Raw genomic sequence first — 18,858 nt, forward strand, 5'->3', positions numbered from 1 at the left:
TCAGTGAGAGTCTGGATGAGGTTAATATACTGAGAGCAGATTCCTGAGGATGGAGAACTGCACTGTGGACGAAGTGTGTCAGAGTCAACACGCAATGGAGGAAGCCGCTCTGCCCGAGAGATGCACTGTGCGGCAGCACAAGCATACGGCAGCACTCGATGTCAGTGAGAGTCTGGATGAGGTTAATATACTGAGAGCAGATTCCTGAGGATGGAGAACTGCACTGTGGACGAAGTGTGTCAGAGTCAACACGCAATGGAGGAAGCCGCTCTGCCCGAGAGATGCACTGTGCGGCAGCACAAGCATACGGCAGCACTCGATGTCAGTGAGAGTCTGGATGAGGTTAATATACTGAGAGCAGATTCCTGAGGATGGAGAACTGCACTGTGGACGAAGTGTGTCAGAGTCAACACGCAATGGAGGAAGCCGCTCTGAGCGAGAGATGCACTGTGCGGCAGCACCAGCATACGGCAGCACTCGATGTCAGTGAGAGTCTGGATGAGGTTAATATACTGAGAGCAGATTCCTGAGGATGGAGAACTGCACTGTGGACGAAGTGTGTCAGAGTCAACACGCAATGGAGGAAGCCGCTCTGCCCGAGAGATGCACTGTGCGGCAGCACAAGCATACGGCAGCACTCGATGTCAGTGAGAGTCTGGATGAGGTTAATATACTGAGAGCAGATTCCTGAGGATGGAGAACTGCACTGTGGACGAAGTGTGTCAGAGTCAACACGCAATGGAGGAAGCCGCTCTGCCCGAGAGATGCACTGTGCGGCAGCACAAGCATACGGCAGCACTCGATGTCAGTGAGAGTCTGGATGAGGTTAATATACTGAGAGCAGATTCCTGGGGTTAGGTTGTTTGGGGAAGGAGACCAGACAGCGAGGTCGTCGGTCTCATCGGATGAGGGAAGGACGGGGAAGGAAGTCGGCCGTGCCCTTTCAAAGGAACCATCCCGGCATTTGCCTGGAGCGAGCAGATTCCTGAGGATGGAGAACTGCACTGTGGACGAAGCGTGTCAGACTCAACACGCAATGGAGGAAGCCGCTCTGCCCGAGAGATGCACTGTGCGGCAGCACAAGCATACGGCAGCACTCGATGTCAGTGAGAGTCTGGATGAGGTTAATATACTGAGAGCAGATTCCTGAGGATGGAGAACTGCACTGTGGACGAAGTGTGTCAGAGTCAACACGCAATGGAGGAAGCCGCTCTGAGCGAGAGATGCACTGTGCGGCAGCACCAGCATACGGCAGCACTCGATGTCAGTGAGAGTCTGGATGAGGTTAATATACTGAGAGCAGATTCCTGAGGATGGAGAACTGCACTGTGGACGAAGTGTGTCAGAGTCAACACGCAATGGAGGAAGCCGCTCTGCCCGAGAGATGCACTGTGCGGCAGCACAAGCATACGGCAGCACTCGATGTCAGTGAGAGTCTGGATGAGGTTAATATACTGAGAGCAGATTCCTGAGGATGGAGAACTGCACTGTGGACGAAGTGTGTCAGAGTCAACACGCAATGGAGGAAGCCGCTCTGCCCGAGAGATGCACTGTGCGGCAGCACAAGCATACGGCAGCACTCGATGTCAGTGAGAGTCTGGATGAGGTTAATATACTGAGAGCAGATTCCTGAGGATGGAGAACTGCACTGTGGACGAAGTGTGTCAGAGTCAACACGCAATGGAGGAAGCCGCTCTGAGCGAGAGATGCACTGTGCGGCAGCACCAGCATACGGCAGCACTCGATGTCAGTGAGAGTCTGGATGAGGTTAATATACTGAGAGCAGATTCCTGAGGATGGAGAACTGCACTGTGGACGAAGTGTGTCAGAGTCAACACGCAATGGAGGAAGCCGCTCTGCCCGAGAGATGCACTGTGCGGCAGCACAAGCATACGGCAGCACTCGATGTCAGTGAGAGTCTGGATGAGGTTAATATACTGAGAGCAGATTCCTGAGGATGGAGAACTGCACTGTGGACGAAGTGTGTCAGAGTCAACACGCAATGGAGGAAGCCGCTCTGAGCGAGAGATGCACTGTGCGGCAGCACCAGCATACGGCAGCACTCGATGTCAGTGAGAGTCTGGATGAGGTTAATATACTGAGAGCAGATTCCTGAGGATGGAGAACTGCACTGTGGACGAAGTGTGTCAGAGTCAACACGCAATGGAGGAAGCCGCTCTGAGCGAGAGATGCACTGTGCGGCAGCACCAGCATACGGCAGCACTCGATGGCAGTGAGACTCTGGATGAGTTTAATATACTGAGAGCAGATTCCTGAGGATGGAGAACTGCACTGTGGAAGAAACGTCAGGCTACATATGCAACAGAGGAATCTGCTGGGGTAAAGTACTTACCGTGAGCAGCACCACTGTTGGGTGACAAGTGTAGAGACTAATTTCACAGATGCACAGATCACACTCTCGAAGACGGTGCATTGCACTGCGGACGGAAAGTGTCACACTAGGCATGCAGCGGAGCGGACTGACGGTGCCGCGGTACGCACTGTGCAGCGACGCCAGGTCGGGGTACCACTGGAAGCCGGCCGGCGAAAGTCCGGATCGCTTCAGTACGTCGACAGGGAGCTCCCGAAGAGGGAGAACCGTATTGCAGTCGAAACGCGTCAGGCTAGACATGCATCGGGGCTGCGGTACGCACCGTGCAGCAGCACCAGCTTGCGGTAGCGCTCGATGTCGGCCGGCGAGAGGCGCACGCCGTCGTCGTCGGTGTCGTCGCTGTCGGAGGCGGCGGGCGTGCGCTGTCGCCGGCGGCGGACTAGGGGGGCGGCATCGCCCGCCCCCACGGCCACGCCCGCCGTCGAGCTGTCGTCCGACGCCGACGCCGGCGGCGGCGAGAGCTTGCCGTCCGCGGTGTTCCCTGCGGCACAGCACGCGCACCTGCGGTACTCGGCGCCGGCACCGCTGGCGGTGGCGGTGGCGGTGGCGGTGGCGGTCTCCCGACACCACACCACGCCGGCTACGCCCCACTGACTGCGCCGCGAGGTGGACGGCGGAGGGTACTTACGACTCCACGAGGCGAAGTCGAATGAAACCCAAACACCCACCTCAACGGGACCATGGAATGTTTCCACTTGGAAGTAATCACCACATGCATCAAGACTGTTATCATGGTGATGGTGGTGGTGGTGGTGGTGGTGGTGGTGATGGTAAGTTACTATGGGACGAAACCATTGAGGTCATCACCAGTGGAGGTCTCGCGACATGCTCGGGCGCACAACACCACACCAGCTATGCCCCTCTGACTACACTGCCTGAGGAACCGCCGCGAGGTGGACCGCGGAGGAGAATTACGACTCTACGAGGGGGAAGTCAAATGAAACCCAAACACCCACCTCAACGGGACCATGGAATGTTTCCATTTGGAAGTAATCACCACATGCATCAAGACAGTTATCATGGTGGTGGTGGTGGTGGTGGTGGTAAGTTACTATGGGACGAAACCATTGAGGTCATCACCGCTGGGAGTCTCGCGACAGACATGGGCACACGACACCACACCAGCTACGCCCCACTGACTAAGTTGCCTGAGGAACCGCCGTGAGGTGGACGGCGGAGGGTAATTAGACTCTATAAGGTGAAGTGTGATGAAACCCAAATACCCACCTCAACGGGACCATGGAATGTTTCCATTTGGAAGTAATCACCACATGCATCGAGACAGTTATCGTGGTAGTGGTGGTGGTGGTGGTGGTGGTGGTGGTAAGTCACTGACAAAACCATTCAGGTCATCAGTCCCTAGTATTACACACTACTTAATCTAACTTAAACTAAGTTATGCTACAGACAACACACACACCCGTGCCCGAGGAAGGACTCGAACCTCAAACGGGGGGGTGCAGTGCGAACTGTGGCAAGGCGCTTTGGACCATATGGCTACCCCATGTGCTTGGAGGTGAGAGAGTGAATTCCTGTTCTGTAGAAAGTGGCCGAGCACTGGCAAGTCCACAACTGCACCAACTCTTGCACTTCCTCATCTACCGAGTGAATGGTGCAGTGGCTAGCACACTGGACTTGCATTCGGGAGGACGACGGTTCAATCCCTCGTCTGGCCATCCTGATTTAGGTTTCCCGTCATCTCCCTAAATCGCTCCAGGCAAATGCTGCGATGGTTCCTTTGAAAGGGCACAGCCAACTTCCTTCACCATCCTTCCCTAAGCCCCTAAGCCGATGAGACCGATGACCTCGCTGTTTAGTCTCTTCCCCGAAACAACCCAACCCCAACCGCAACCCCAACCCCAACCCCAACCCCGATGTGGCAGACCTCCTCGTCTGACTAAAACAGACATCCTTCAGGTCGCCAACGATGTGACAATCACACGGTGTATGATCTGGGCTGTGTAGAGGATGTTGCAGTGTTTCTCAACCAACTAACTGATGCATAGCCATCGCCCACTTGACAGTGCGGGGCCAGATGCCGTCGTGCAAGAGGGTGACTCTGCCAGACTACATTCGTGTTTTGACTTCGTGGCACATTGCAGCTTCCACATACTGTGTTTGTAGTTCTGCACCCTGATTGTGGCTCCACACTCTAGCAAGAGAGCCCCAGAGGAGGAGGTGGTTACCATTACCTTACTGAACTCCTGTGTACAGCTTCAGATTTCTCTGGTGGGGGAGATGTGGGATGTTCCCACTGCTGCCTTTGGGTTTGCTGTCGGGCTCTCTGACTGCATCACACTGTTGCACGACAACGCGCGCCCCCACACTGCAAATCGGATGAAGGCTATGCTTCAACAATGGAACATCCACTGTACAGGCTGGATGTTCCGTCATGTAATTTTCACATCTTTGGCGACCTCGAGACATACATGCATGGACGTCAGTTTCAGTGGGATGACTCAGTGCAAGATTGGGTGTGGTTACGGATGCGTCAGAGGCCGACCATGTTATAAGAAACACCCATTGATTGCGTCGTCTCTGAGTGGTACAAGTGGTGATCACCTTTGACTGGAACCATTCTGAGGTCAGGCTGTGGCGGGATTTCCGTTTTCATGTGACTGCCCCGCATAGCACACGTTAGGGTAATGCTGACTAACAACTCACCCGGCAAGCCAAATGCCGAAGGAATTTTATAGACCTCCTAGTTACAAGCAGATCTGCTCCTTCAGTCACCATCCTATTTGAGAAAAAATATACTGACTATCTTGCTATTTCAGGATGCAATGGCCATTAAATATCCCAGAAAAGCAGTTGACTGAGCACCACACTTACGCATACCATCAAAAGTGCGAGCAAACGTGGTATCAAGCGAAATTTGCAATTGTACTGAGCATTTCCTGTTGTGGTGGACAGATCGTGTTACCTTGGACAGGGATATCACTGACCTTATAGGAGTAACTTCAGGGGAACCATGGGGAAATGTATTGATACCCTTGCTGTATATGTTCCATATTAATGACCTCGCAGACAATGTTAACAGTAATCTGAGAGAAAGTGCTGACTCTCCAAGTGAATTTCACCATGTCTTTTTCCGCTATGTTCACACTGATGACACCAAGTACCGCCAACGATGGCTCTCCCCCCCCCCCCCCCGCCCCCTCCCCACAGTGATAATTTTTCACAAATATTTTATATATACACTACTGGCCATTAAAATTGCTACACCACGAAGATGACGTGCTACGGACGCGAAATTTAACCGACAGGAAGACGATGCTGTGATATGCAAATGATTAGCTTTTCAGAGCATTCACACAAGGTTGGTGCCGGTGGCGACACCTACAACGTGCTGACATGAGGAAATTTTCCAACCGATTTCTCATACACAAACAGCAGTTGACCGGCGTTGACTGGTGAAACGTTGTTGTGATGTCTCGTGTAAGGAGGAGAAATGCGTACCATCGCGTTTCCGACTTTGATAAAGGTCGGATCGTAGCCTATCGCGATTGCGGTTTAACGTATCGCGACATTGCTGCTCGCGTTGTTCGAGATCCAATGACTGTTGGCAGAATATGGAATCGGTGGGTTCAGGAGCGTAATACGGAACGCCGTGCTTGATCCCAACGGCCTCGTATCACTAGCAGTCGAGATGACAGGCATCTTATCCGCACGGCTGTAACGGATCGTGCAGCCACGTCTCGATCCCTGAGTCAGCAGATGGGGACGTTTGCAAGACAACAACCATCTGCACGAACGGTTCGACGACGTTTGCAGCAGCACGGACTATCAGCTCGGAGACTGTGGCTGCGGTTACCCTTGACGCTGCATCACAGACAGGAGCGCCTGCGATGGTGTACTCGACGACGAACCTGGGTGCACGAATGGCAAAACGTCATTTTTTCGGATGAATCGAGGTTCTGTTTACAGCATCACGAGGGTAGCATCCGCGTTTGGCGACATCGCGGTGAACGCACATTGGAAGCGTGTATTCGTCATCGCCATACTGGCGTATCACCCGGCGAGATGGTATGGGGTGCCATTGGTTACACGTCTCGGTCACCTCTTGTTCGCATTGACGGCACTTTGAACAGTGGACGTTACATTTCACATGTGTTACGACCCGTGGCTCTACTCTTCATTCGATCCCTGCGAAACACTACATTTCAGCAAGATAATGCACGACCGCATGTTGCAGGTCGTGTACGGGCCTTTCTGGATACAGAAAATGTCCGACTGCTGCCCTGGCCGGCACATTCTCCATATCTCGTACCAATTGAAAACGTCTGGTCAATGGTGGTCGAGCAACTGGCTCGTCACAATACGCCAGTCACTACTCTTGATAAACTGTGGTATCGTGTTGAAGCTGCACGGGCAGCTGTACCTGTACACGCCATTCGAGCTCTGTTTGACTCAATGCCCTGGCGTATCGAGGCCGTTATTACGGCCAGAGGTGGTTGTTCTTGGTACTGATTTCTCAGGATCTATGCACCCAAATTGCGTGAAAATGTAACCACATGTCAGTTCTAGCATAATATATTTGTCCAATGAATACCCGTTTCTCATCTGCATTTCCTCTTGGTGCAGCAATTTTAATGGTCAGTAGTGTATACTTTATGGATGGGCAGTATATGTATCTCCATTGCTCATCCAAAAAGTTTTGACGCTGATATAATACCCAGTATGTAAGTGACGTCAGCACAGAAGCGACGTTGGCAGTTTCAACTGACAACTATGAACATCAGACGTGAATTCTACGAGTAAGTTGTGGGCAGGTACTGTTAGGCAGTGCTCGTGCGGCCGTATTGTGTCAAAATAGTTGTGTTACAAATCGTAACAGAGCATCATCTCCGAGTCCGGCGTCAAAGACTTTCTTGGGATTGTCTGGACGACCATAAAAGCGTGTACAAAGTTTGCCCGCAGACTTCGAATCCAGAACAAAACAAGAACGCGTACTTGTGGAGGCCTTTCGCAGCTTGATTGGAGTGAAAAATCCAGACCGTCCTTTTCTGGGAAGGTAATCAGGGTTAACGAAACTTTACGATATCAATATGAACCTACCAGAAAACGACAAAATGCCAAAGTTCAGGTGAGGGGTCAACATTTTGATCACGTGTGCGACATTCAAGCCAATGCAACAAACAAGCTGAACAAGATATTGTATTCAATACAGGAGTAACTTGTGCTAGCTTCCAGTCGCTTAACGCTTTGCACTGGCCGACAGATACACGGTAAAAGTAAGCCAAATAAGAGGCCAGTGCCTGGTAGTACTGTGTGATTCCATTGTGACCTTGCGACTTAATCGTTTTCAATTGCTTCTCTACGTCAGGGTTAGCTACTTCCACACTGAGGTCACAAAAGCCACGGGATAGCGATATGTACACACATAGGTGACGACGCTATGGCGTACGCAAGGTATCAAAGGGCAGTGCATTAGCGGAGCTGTCCTTTGTACTCAGGTGATTCGTGTGAAAAGGTGTCTGACGTCCTTATGGCGGCACGGGGGGAATTAACAGACTTTGACTAGGAATGGTAGCTGGAGCTAGACGCATGTGATATTCCATTTCGGAAATCGTTAGGGAATTAAATAGTATGAGATTCACAGTGCCGAGAATACCAAATTTCAGGCATTGCCTCTCACCACAGACAACACTGTGGCCGACTGCGTGAAATAACCGCAAACATAAATGAGGGGCGCGATGGCGTAGCGTTGTCGGTGCTAACAGACAAGAGACACTCCTTGAAATAACCGCAAAGATCGATGTGGGTAGTGTTTGCGTAGCGTTGTCGAACTAACAGACCAGCAACACTGCGACAAATAACCGCAAAGATCAATGTGGGACGCGTTGGCGTAGTTTTGTCGGTGCTAACAGACAAGCAACAGTACGTGAAATAACCGCAAAGATCAATGTGGGGCGCGTTGGCGTAACGTTGTCGGTGCTAACAGACAAGCATCACTGCGTGAAATAACCGCAAAGATCAATGTGGGGCGCGTTGGCGTAGCGTTGTCGGTGTTAACAGACAAGTGACACTGGGTGAAATAACCGCAAAGATAAATGTGGGGCGCGTTGGCGTAGCTTTGTCGGTGCTAACAGACAAGCGACACTGCGTGAAATAACCGCAAAGATCAGTGTGGGTGGCGTGTGCGTAGCGTTGTCGGTGCTAACAGACAAGCAACGCTGCGTGAAATAACCGCAAAGATCGATGTGGGTGGCGTTTGCGTAGCGTTGTCGGTGCTAACGGACAAGCAACACTGCGTGAAATATCCGTAAAGATCAATGTGTGGCGCGTTGGCGTAGCGTTGTCGGTGCTAACAGACAAGCATCACTGCGTGAAATAACCGCAAACATCAATGTGGGCCGCGTTGGCGTAGCTTTGTCGGTGCTCACAGACAAGCGACACTGCGTGAAATAACCGCAAAGATCAATGTGGGTGGCGTTTGGGTAGCGTTGTCGGTGCTAACAGACAAGCGACACTGGGTGAAATAACCGCAAAGATCAATGTGGGGCGCGTTGGCGTAGCGTTGTCGGTGCTAACAGACAAGCAACACTACGTGAAATAACCGCAAAGATCAATGTGGGGCGCGTTGGCGTAGCGTTGTCGGTGCTAACAGACAAGCAACAGAGCGTGAAATAACCGCAAAGATCAATGTGGGGCGCGTTGGCGTAGCGTTGTCGGTGCTAACAGACAAGCAACAGTGCGTGAAATAACCGCAAAGATCAATGTGGGGCGCGTTGGCGTAGCATTGTCGGTGCTAACAGACAAGCGACACTACGTGAAATAACCGCAAAGATCAATGTGGTGCGCGTTGGCGTAGCGTTGTCCGTGCTAACAGACAAGCATCACTGCGTGAAATAACCGCAAAGATCAATGTGGGACGCGTTGGCGTAGTTTTGTCGGTGCTAACAGACAAGCAACAGTGCGTGAAATAACCGCAAAGATCAATGTGGGTGGCGTTTCCGTAGCGTTGTCGGTGCTAACACACAAGCTACACTGCATGAAATAACCGCAAAGATCAATGTGGGACGCGTTGTCGATGCTAACAGACAAGGAACACTGCGTCAAATAACCGCAAAGATTAAAGCGTGGCGCTTTGGCGTAGAGCTGTCGGTGCTAACAGACAAGCAACACTGCGTGAAATAATCACAAAAATCAATGTGGGACGCGTTGGCGTAGCTTTGTTGGTGCTAACAGACAAGCAACAGTGCGTGAAATAACCGCAAAGATCAATGTGGGGCGCGTTGGCGTAGCTTTGTCGGTGCTAACAGACAAGCAACAGTGCGTGAAATAACCGCAAAGATCAATGTGGGGCGCGTTGGCGTAGCGTTGTCGGTGCTAACAGACAAGCATCACTGCGTGAAATAACCGCAAAGATCAATGTGGGACTCGTTGTCGGTGCTAACAGACAAGCAACACTGCGTGATATAACCGCAAAGATCAATGTGGGGCGCGTTGGCGTAGAGCTGTCGGTGCTAACAGACAAGCATCACTGCGTTAAATAACAGCAAAGATCGATGTGGGTGGCGTTGGCGTAGCGTTGTCGGTGCTAACAGACAAGTGACACTGCGTGAAATAACCGCAAAGATCAATGTGGGACGCGTTGTCGGTGCTAACAGACAAGCAACACTGCGTGAAATAACCGCAAAGATCAATGTGGGACGTACAGCGAACGTATCCGCTAGGACAGTGCGGCCAAATTTGGCGTTAACGAGTTGTGGCAGCAGACTGACCGACGCGAGTCCCTTTGCTAACATCACGACATCGCCTTCAGCACCTCTCTTGGGCTCGTGGCCATATCGGCTGGATCCTAGACGACTGGAAAACCGCGGCATGGTCCGGATTTAAGTTGGTAAGAGCGGATGTTAGGGCTCGAGCGTGGCACAGACCCCACAAAGCCATGGACCCAAGCTGTCAGTAAGGCACTGTGCAAGAAGGTGCTGCCTCGGCAGTGGTGTGGGCTGTGTTTACATGGAATGGACTGGGTCCTCTGGTCCAACCGAACCGATCGTTGACTGGAAATGGTTATGTTCGGCTACTTGGAGACTATTTGCATCCATCCATGGACCTCACGTTTCCAGACAAGTCACTGGGTCACAGTTATTCGCGACTGGTTTCAAGAAGATTCTGGACAATTCGAGCGAATGGTTTGGCCACCCAGATCGCCCAACATGGATCGTATGGAATATTCGTGGGACATAATCGAGAGGACAGTTGGTGCAGATAACGCTGTACCGGCAATACTTTCGCAATTATGTACGGCATGGCTCAATATTTCTGCAGTGAACTTCCAGTGACTCGTCGAGCCCGCGCTACATCTAGTTGATGCACTGTGCCACGCAGGTGGGGGTCTGGCACGGTATTAGCAGGTGTCCCATGACTTTTGTCATCTCACTCTATGTGCTCCCTATGGAAGCGTCTCCACTGGTCAATCCACCATACGTTTGTATGATCATCCAGTGTGAACTGCTTGTGAGACAGGGATTTTAAAACTTCAGCTTCTCTTTTGCCGTCTTCTACTGCCACTCCAGACCTGTCGACGAGCGACCAGACTGAAGCCTTCGACACACTTAGTGACTACGTTGAACTATAATTTCCTTGGGTTTTTCGGCAAGATAGTTCGCCAACCTATGACGATAGGAGTTGTACGCTTCGGACGTCGGTCTTTATATAGACACATCAATTACTACTAACTTATCTATTGGCATTTTGTCGTTCTTCTTTGAAGAGAGTAACACTCTCTGTTTCCTCAAGACTTTCCGAATTTTGTTAGTAAATCACGGTGGGTCTTTTCTGTCTTTAATCTACACGCTTCTCCAAAGTGCAGTATACAATTGACTTAAACCCTGCCCATGTATCCTCTATGTCCTTAATAATGGACGTAAATGACGTCCATTCACTATCTTAGTGGATTGCAAACAACTGCTTATCTGTCCAACATAAAAACTCTCCTTGCCTTCTTGATGGATTCATTACTGCAGTGGGACTCACCACTATGATGCAACTGTGACCACTAACCAGTGTGTCTACACGGTGTTACAAAAAGGTACGGCCAAACTTTCAGGAAACATTCCTCACACACAAATAAAGAAAATATGATACGTGGACATGTGTCCAGAAACGCTTAATTTCCATGTTAGAGCTCATTTTACTTTCGTCAGTATGTACGGATGAGGCTTCATTCCGACGTGATCAAATTGTAAATTTTCACAGTCAACACGTGTGGGCTGACGAGAATCCGCACGCGATTGTGCAATCACGTCATCGACACAGATTTTCTGTGAACGTTTGGGCAGGTATTGTTGGTGATGTCTCCATTGGGCCCCACGTTCTTCCACCTACGCTCAATGGAGCACGTTATCACGATTTCATACGGGATACTCTACCTGTGCTGCTAGAACATGTGCCTTTACAAGTACGACACAACACGATGGAGCTCCAGCACATTTCAGTCCAAGTGTTCGTACGCTTCTCGACAACAGTATCGGTGACCGACGGATTGGTAGAGGCGGACCAATTCCGTGGCCTCCACGCTCTCCTGACCTCAACCCTCTCGACTTTCATTTATGGTGGCATTTGAAAGCTCTCGTCTACGCAACCCCGGTACCAAATGTAGAGACTCTTCGTGCTCGTATTGTGGACGGCTGTGATACAATACGCCATTCTCCAGGGCTGCATCAGCGCATCAGGGATTCCGTGCGACGGAGGGTGGATGCACGTATCCTCGCTAACGGAGGACATTTTGAACATTTCCTGTAACAAAGTGTTTGAAGTCACGCTGGTACGTTCTGTTGCTGCGTGTTTCCATTCCATGAATAATGTGATTTGAAGAGAAGTAATGAAATGAGCTCTAACATGGAAAGTAAGCGTTTCCGGACACATGTCCACATAACATATTTTCTTTGTTTGTGTGTGAGGAATGTTTCCTGAAAGTTTGGCCGTACCGTTTTGTAAACACCCTCTGTACTGACTCTCTCAATAAGGTCGAACCTGTCTCCAGCTACAAGGTCTCACAAATTTCCATTGGGTATTCGGTTGTCCAACTAATTAACTCAGGACAGCTTCTGGAGTACGCGTTAAGAACGACTTTTACGAAAGTGTCTGTTGGTATGATCTGCGAAGAATCTATAGACGTTTCAACCTACACTTGGCAGGTTAAAACGCCTCCCACCAAAGCTGCATTGTACGGATATTTCCCTGCTTCTGAGCGAATACTGTACTTGAATGGTTCTAAAAACTGGGATATACGGTCAGACATCTCACAGACAATTGTGTGATTGGATTGAAGAGTTCCCAGATAACAGAACGCAGCATGTCATTCTCAATGGAGACAAGTCTTCCGAAGTAAGAGTGATTTCAGGTGTGCCGCAGGGGAGTGTCATAGGACCGTTGCTATTCACAATATACATAAATGACCTTGTGGATGACATCGGAAGTTCACTGAGGCTTTTTTCAGATGATGCTGTGGTGTATCGAAGCAATGGAAAATTGTACTGAAATGCAGGAGGATCTGCAGCGAATTGACGCACGGTGCAGGGAATGGCAATTGAATCTCAACGTAGACAAGTGTAATGTGCTGCGAATACATAGAAAGATAGATCCCTTATCATGTAGCTACAATATAGCAGGTCAGCAATTGGAAGGAGTTAATTCCGTAAATTATCTGGGAGTAAGCATTAGGAGTGATTTAAAATGGAATGACCAAATAAAGTTGATCGTCGGTAAAGCAGATGCCAGACTGAGATTCATTGGAAGAATCCTAAGGAAATGCAATCCGAAAACAAAGGAAGTAGGTTACAGCACGCTTGTTCGCCCACTGCTCGAATACTGCTCAGCGGTGTGGGATCCGTAGCAGATAGGGTTGATAGAAAAGACAGAGAAGATCCAACGGAGAGCAGCGCGCTTCGTTACAGGATCGTTTAGTAATCGCGAAAGCGTTGCGGAGATGATAGATGAACTCCAGAGGAAGACTCTACAGGAGAGACGCTCAGTAGCTCGGTACGGGCTTTTGTTGAAGTGTCGAGAACATACCTTCACCGAGGAGACCAGCAGTATATTGCTCCCTCCTACGTATATCTCGCGAAAAGACCATAAGGATAAAATGAGAGAGATTAGAGCCCACAGACAGACATACCGACAATCCTTCTTTCCACGAACAATACGAGACTGGAATAGAAGGGAGAACCGATAGAGGTACTCAAGGTACCCTCCGCCACACACCGTCAGGTGGCTTGCGAAGTGTGGATGTAGATGTAGACGTAGATGTAGTCAACTTGAGTTCACCTACACCGGTTACACCTTTCCAGATAACTTCGCAGTCCGACTTAATTCCGATCTCGATAGAGAGAATGATTTTTGCCGATTGCAATGAACACTCGCCCTCTTATCATGACTAACTTGTCTTTTCGGAGTACTTAACATGCTTCGTTAAATATTAATGAGCGTTCTACTTCGTGTTTCATCGGTGTCCGTGTACCATGGTGAATTCCGAGACTTTGTCTACGAATGCTTCGACAATATAGCGTGCCAATTTTGACTTTCGAAGTGTCTGATTTCGCTCTCTGCCTATCGACGTTCCATCAGGCGACCTTAAAACTGTAAAGTTGGTGCACAAGTTCGTAGCACTTCTACACTCCTGGAAATTGAAATAAGAACACCGTGAATTCATTGTCCCAGGAAGGGGAAACTTTATTGACACATTCCTGGGGTCAGATACATCACATGATCACACTGACAGAACCACAGGCACATAGACACAGGCAACAGAGCATGCACAATGTCGGCACTAGTACAGTGTATATCCACCTTTCGCAGCAATGCAGGCTGCTATTCTCCCATGGAGACGATCGTAGAGATGCTGGATGTAGTCCTGTGGAACGGCTTGCCATGCCATTTCCACCTGGCGCCTCAGTTGGACCAGCGTTCGTGCTGGACGTGCAGACCGCGCGAGACGACGCTTCATCCAGTCCCAAACATGCTCAATGGGGGATAGATCCGGAGATCTTGCTGGCCAGGGTAGTTGACTTACACCTTCTAGAGCACGTCGGGTGGCACGGGATACATGCGGACGTGCATTGTCCTGTTGGAACAGCAAGTTCCCTTGCCGGTCTAGGAATGGTAGAACGATGGGTTCGATGACGGTTTGGATGTACCGTGCACTATTCAGTGTCCCCTCGACGATCACCAGTGGTGTACGGCCAGTGTAGGAGATCGCTCCCCACACCATGATGCCGGGTGTTGGCCCTGTGTGCCTCGGTCGTATGCAGTCCTGATTGTGGCGCTCACCTGCACGGCGCCAAACACGCATACGACCATCATTGGCACCAAGGCAGAAGCGACTCTCATCGCTGAAGACGACACGTCTCCATTCGTCCCTCCATTCACGCCTGTCGCGACACCACTGGAGGCGGGCTGCACGATGTTGGGGCGTGAGCGGAAGACGGCCTAACGGTGTGCGGGACCGTAGCCCAGCTTCATGGAGACGGTTGCGAATGGTCCTCGCCGATACCCCAGGAGCAACAGTGTCCCTAATTTGCTGGGAAGTGGCGGTGCGGTCCCCTACGGCACTGCGTAGGATCCTATGGTCTCGGCGTGCATCCGTGCGTCGCTGCGGTCCGGTCCCAGGTCGACGGGCACGTGCACCTTCCGCCGACCACTGGCGACAACATCGATGTACTGTGGAGACCTCACGCCCCAGGTGTTGAGCAATTCGGCGGTACGTCCACCCGGCCTCCCGCATGCCCACTATACGCCCTCGCTCAAAGTCCGTCAACTGCACATACGGTTCACGTCCACGCTGTCGCGGCATGCTACCAGTGTTAAAGACTGCGATGGAGCTCCGTATGCCACGGCAAACTGGCTGACACTGACGGCGGCGGTGCACAAATGCTGCGCAGCTAGCGCCATTCGACGGCCAACACCGCGGTTCCTGGTGTGTCCGCTGTGCCGTGCGTGTGATCATTGCTTGTACAGCCCTCTCGCAGTGTCCGGAGCAAGTATGGTGGGTCTGACACACCGGTGTCAATGTGTTCTTTTTTCCATTTCCAGGAGTGTATTTTGCATTTTGATATTCCAGTTGCTATGGGTTTATTTACCGATTGTCATCATTCATTTGTAACTCGCTGTTGCTGTTTGAGTTTACAGACGAATTCAAGTTATTAGACTTATCGATTATTATTGTTACTCTCGAGTTTTCTGGTGTAAAAAAAGGAGAGAACAGTGTAGTAATTGATTTGTTTTAAAGGTTTGATTGATGCCACGAAATTTCCCTTCCAAGCAACTCTCAGACCACTGAATTTTTCACAGTTGGTAACATTTGTCATTTTCCCTCCAAATCGGGTTGGTGTTAGTTGTCTGCGTACACGCCTTCAAAACTGTTTACAGTAATGTTCTATGTTTCTGTGGTGTACTTCAGCTTGTCATTTATTCTGTCATCTTCTTGCTACATTAACAAGACGTCATATAGCTCGTGAGCTTTATGTTTTTAGCTGTAGGAATGAATCGTGGAGTTTCCAAAGAAAGGGAGGTTATGGGGAAGACAAAAGAAATCTCTGAAAGTTTCCGCTGTGGTAGCACTTCATGCTGAAAATCGTTATACACAGCAAGAAATTGCAGACAGCATGAGAACATCACAGAAAACTGGCAGCAGCATCAAACTTTTAGTGCAGTGAATACAAGCCGAACAGGAAGGGAAAACGTGGACGTAACAGAAAAATCAGTCCTAGAACAATGAGAAGCTTACAAACATGGCGGTAGTGAACCGTAAACTTACTTCTACAGACATGAGCCATCAGCTGAAAGGTTTGGGAGTTGAAGTTTCACCTATGACAGTGAGGAAGAGGTTCTTTGAATGTAGTTTAAAGGCGCGCCGACCAAGGAAAGAACAGAAAACCACATCTACGATGAAAACCGAAAGATTGCAGTAGGCTAAACAACTTCAGGAGTTGACGTGTGAACTCTGCGCTAAGGTATGTGCAATGATATGGCAAATTAAATGGGTCTTATCTCTGAAGATAGAAATTTTGGGTTGAAATTATTATCTTTTATTGATATTGAAGGAATGCACATCTGAATTTTGGGACTGTTGAGGTCTCCTATGCTACTATTCCCAGCTTCTCTAACTTGCAATTTTGTGCACGTGGTTCAGGTATGCGTCAGTGATGGGTCTGTATTTTTGCAGCAATGTGTGAAGCATCCGACTTCCGTTATGGTCTGGAATGTGATGTCCGAAAAGGTCCTGGCAGATTACACCTTATTGAAGGAACAATGAGGCAAGAACAATATAATTAAGCCCTCGAAAAGCAACTTTTCCCCCAAATAAATGAGTGGTTTCCTCATGCCATTTTTATGCATGATGGGGCACCTTGCCACAAGGCCAAATGCGTTTCAAAGTACTTGGGAAAAAAGCAACTGAAAGTGTTGCCCTGACCAGGGAGTAGCCCTGATATGAACGCAATTGCAAATTTATGGGCTATTGTGGAACTGAAGACAAGGAAATTTACCATAACCACCAAACAGGATCTCATGGAGAAACTAGAGGAAATCTGGTACCATGACAATGGTATTAAAATGTCAGGTGAAAAGTTAGTAAAAAGTATGCCGAACAGGATGAAAATGTGGATTAAGAACAAAGGCATGCATACGAAGTATTGAATGTTCAGATTCGATCCGTATGTCGATGTATATGTGTAATAAATGCGAAGGTTTGGAAAAAATGCCTTTAGTCTAATAATTTGAACACGTCTGTTCATGCTGTCATTCCGTCATTTGGAAATAGTACGTGACTCTGTGGACGCTCTTAAAAAAGAAAAACGCTACGAACTTATGCCACAACCCAGTATAACATCTGCTGCCCATCGCCTGCCTTCATATTGGCAACTGTTTAGAAAATTAAGACATCCTAAAAAGAGCTTCAAAATACGTTTACCCTCATATGAAGTTTGTTGTGGGGGGCAGGTGTTATTTGAAAACAATAACAGTACTCAAAAATATAGCTGCTGGCAGAAAAATAGTGTCCACTACCCACAGCCTGGCCTTCATCTTCCGCAGAAATGAGAAAATTACACAGTCGTAAAAATAGACGAAGATATATCTTCTGAGATAAACCTTTAAGTTTAAAAAAAAATAGGAATTATTTCTACTTCAGTACTCCCACTCCACGGATGAATTTCTGAATAAATACTATGTAAGTTGTTAGGTGACAGTTATCAGATTTTGTTGTAGACTAAGATTAAAACAAATTGTGTTATCTACGTGGCGAGAATTTGGCCATGTATGGACAGAGAAGATGTGTTCTATTTTTGAAAGTACTGACATGTTCACCATCATACCGAGTAGTCACGAATACTATGCTCAGACATGAAAATAAACTAAACAAAAAGAACTATGGATCATTATGATGTAAGGATCACACAGTCGATGGGTTGTATGATGTGGCTTATATCATGTATGAATCATATACTGGATGAATCAGATGATCTGTGGGTCACGCAATGGATGGATTATATAATGTATCGATCCTATTACATCATACATACTTGAACTTATGATGGCTGGCTGATTCAATGGATGAATGAGACAGTGGGTCGATGGTGCAGTCGGTAGATGCTGGAGTCCATAGGAGGTAGAGTCGGTAGGCGCTACAGTCAATAGACAGTTTGTTGGATGATGATCAAGATGGTGAGGATCGATACTGTGAGGATCGATACGGTGAGGATCGATACGGTGAGCATCGAGAGAGTGAGGATCGAGAGAGTGAGGATCGAGACGGTGAGGATCGAGACGGTGAGGACCGAGACGGTGAGGACCGAGACGGTGAGGACCGAGACGGTGAGGACCGAGACGGTGAGGACCGAGACGGTGAGGACCGAGACGGTGAGGACCGAGACGGTGAGGACCGAGACGGTGAGGACCGAGACGGTGAGGACCGAGACGGTGAGGACCGAGACGGTGAGGACCGAGACGGTGAGGACCGAGACGGTGAGGACCGAGACGGTGAGGACCGAGACGGTGAGGACCGAGACGGTGAGGACCGAGACGGTGAGGACCGAGACGGTGAGGACCGAGACGGTGAGGACCGAGACGGTGAGGACCGAGACGGTGAGGAGCGAGACGGCGAGGAGCGAGACGGCGAGGAGCGAGACGGCGAGGATCGAGACGGCGAGGATCGAGACGGCGAGGATCGAGACGGCGAGGTTCGAGACGGCGAGGATCGAGACGGCGAGGATCGAGACGGCGAGGATCGAGACGGCGAGGATCGAGACGGCGAATCGAGACGGCGAGGATCGAGACGGCGAGGATCGAGACGGCGAGGATCGAGACGGCGAGGATCGAGACGGCGAGGATCGAGACGGCGAGGATCGAGACGGCGAGGATCGAGACGGCGATGATTGAGACGGCGAGGATCGAGACGGTGAAGATCGAGACGTTGAGGATCGAGACGGTGATGATCGAGACGGTGAGGATCGAGACGG

The 18,858-nt window shown here is 49.8% G+C and overlaps 1 protein-coding gene across 1 annotated transcript in view; it reads right to left on the reverse strand.

Annotated features, from left to right (window-relative positions):
• The window catches only part of LOC126108826 (uncharacterized), a 172,860-nt gene that overhangs the window by 124,099 nt on the left and 29,903 nt on the right, over positions 1–18,858 (reverse strand). The gene's annotated exons all lie outside the window — the stretch shown is intronic.

This window comes from Schistocerca cancellata, chromosome 11, assembly GCF_023864275.1.
Source record: "Schistocerca cancellata isolate TAMUIC-IGC-003103 chromosome 11, iqSchCanc2.1, whole genome shotgun sequence".
Taxonomy (NCBI): domain Eukaryota; kingdom Metazoa; phylum Arthropoda; class Insecta; order Orthoptera; family Acrididae; genus Schistocerca; species Schistocerca cancellata.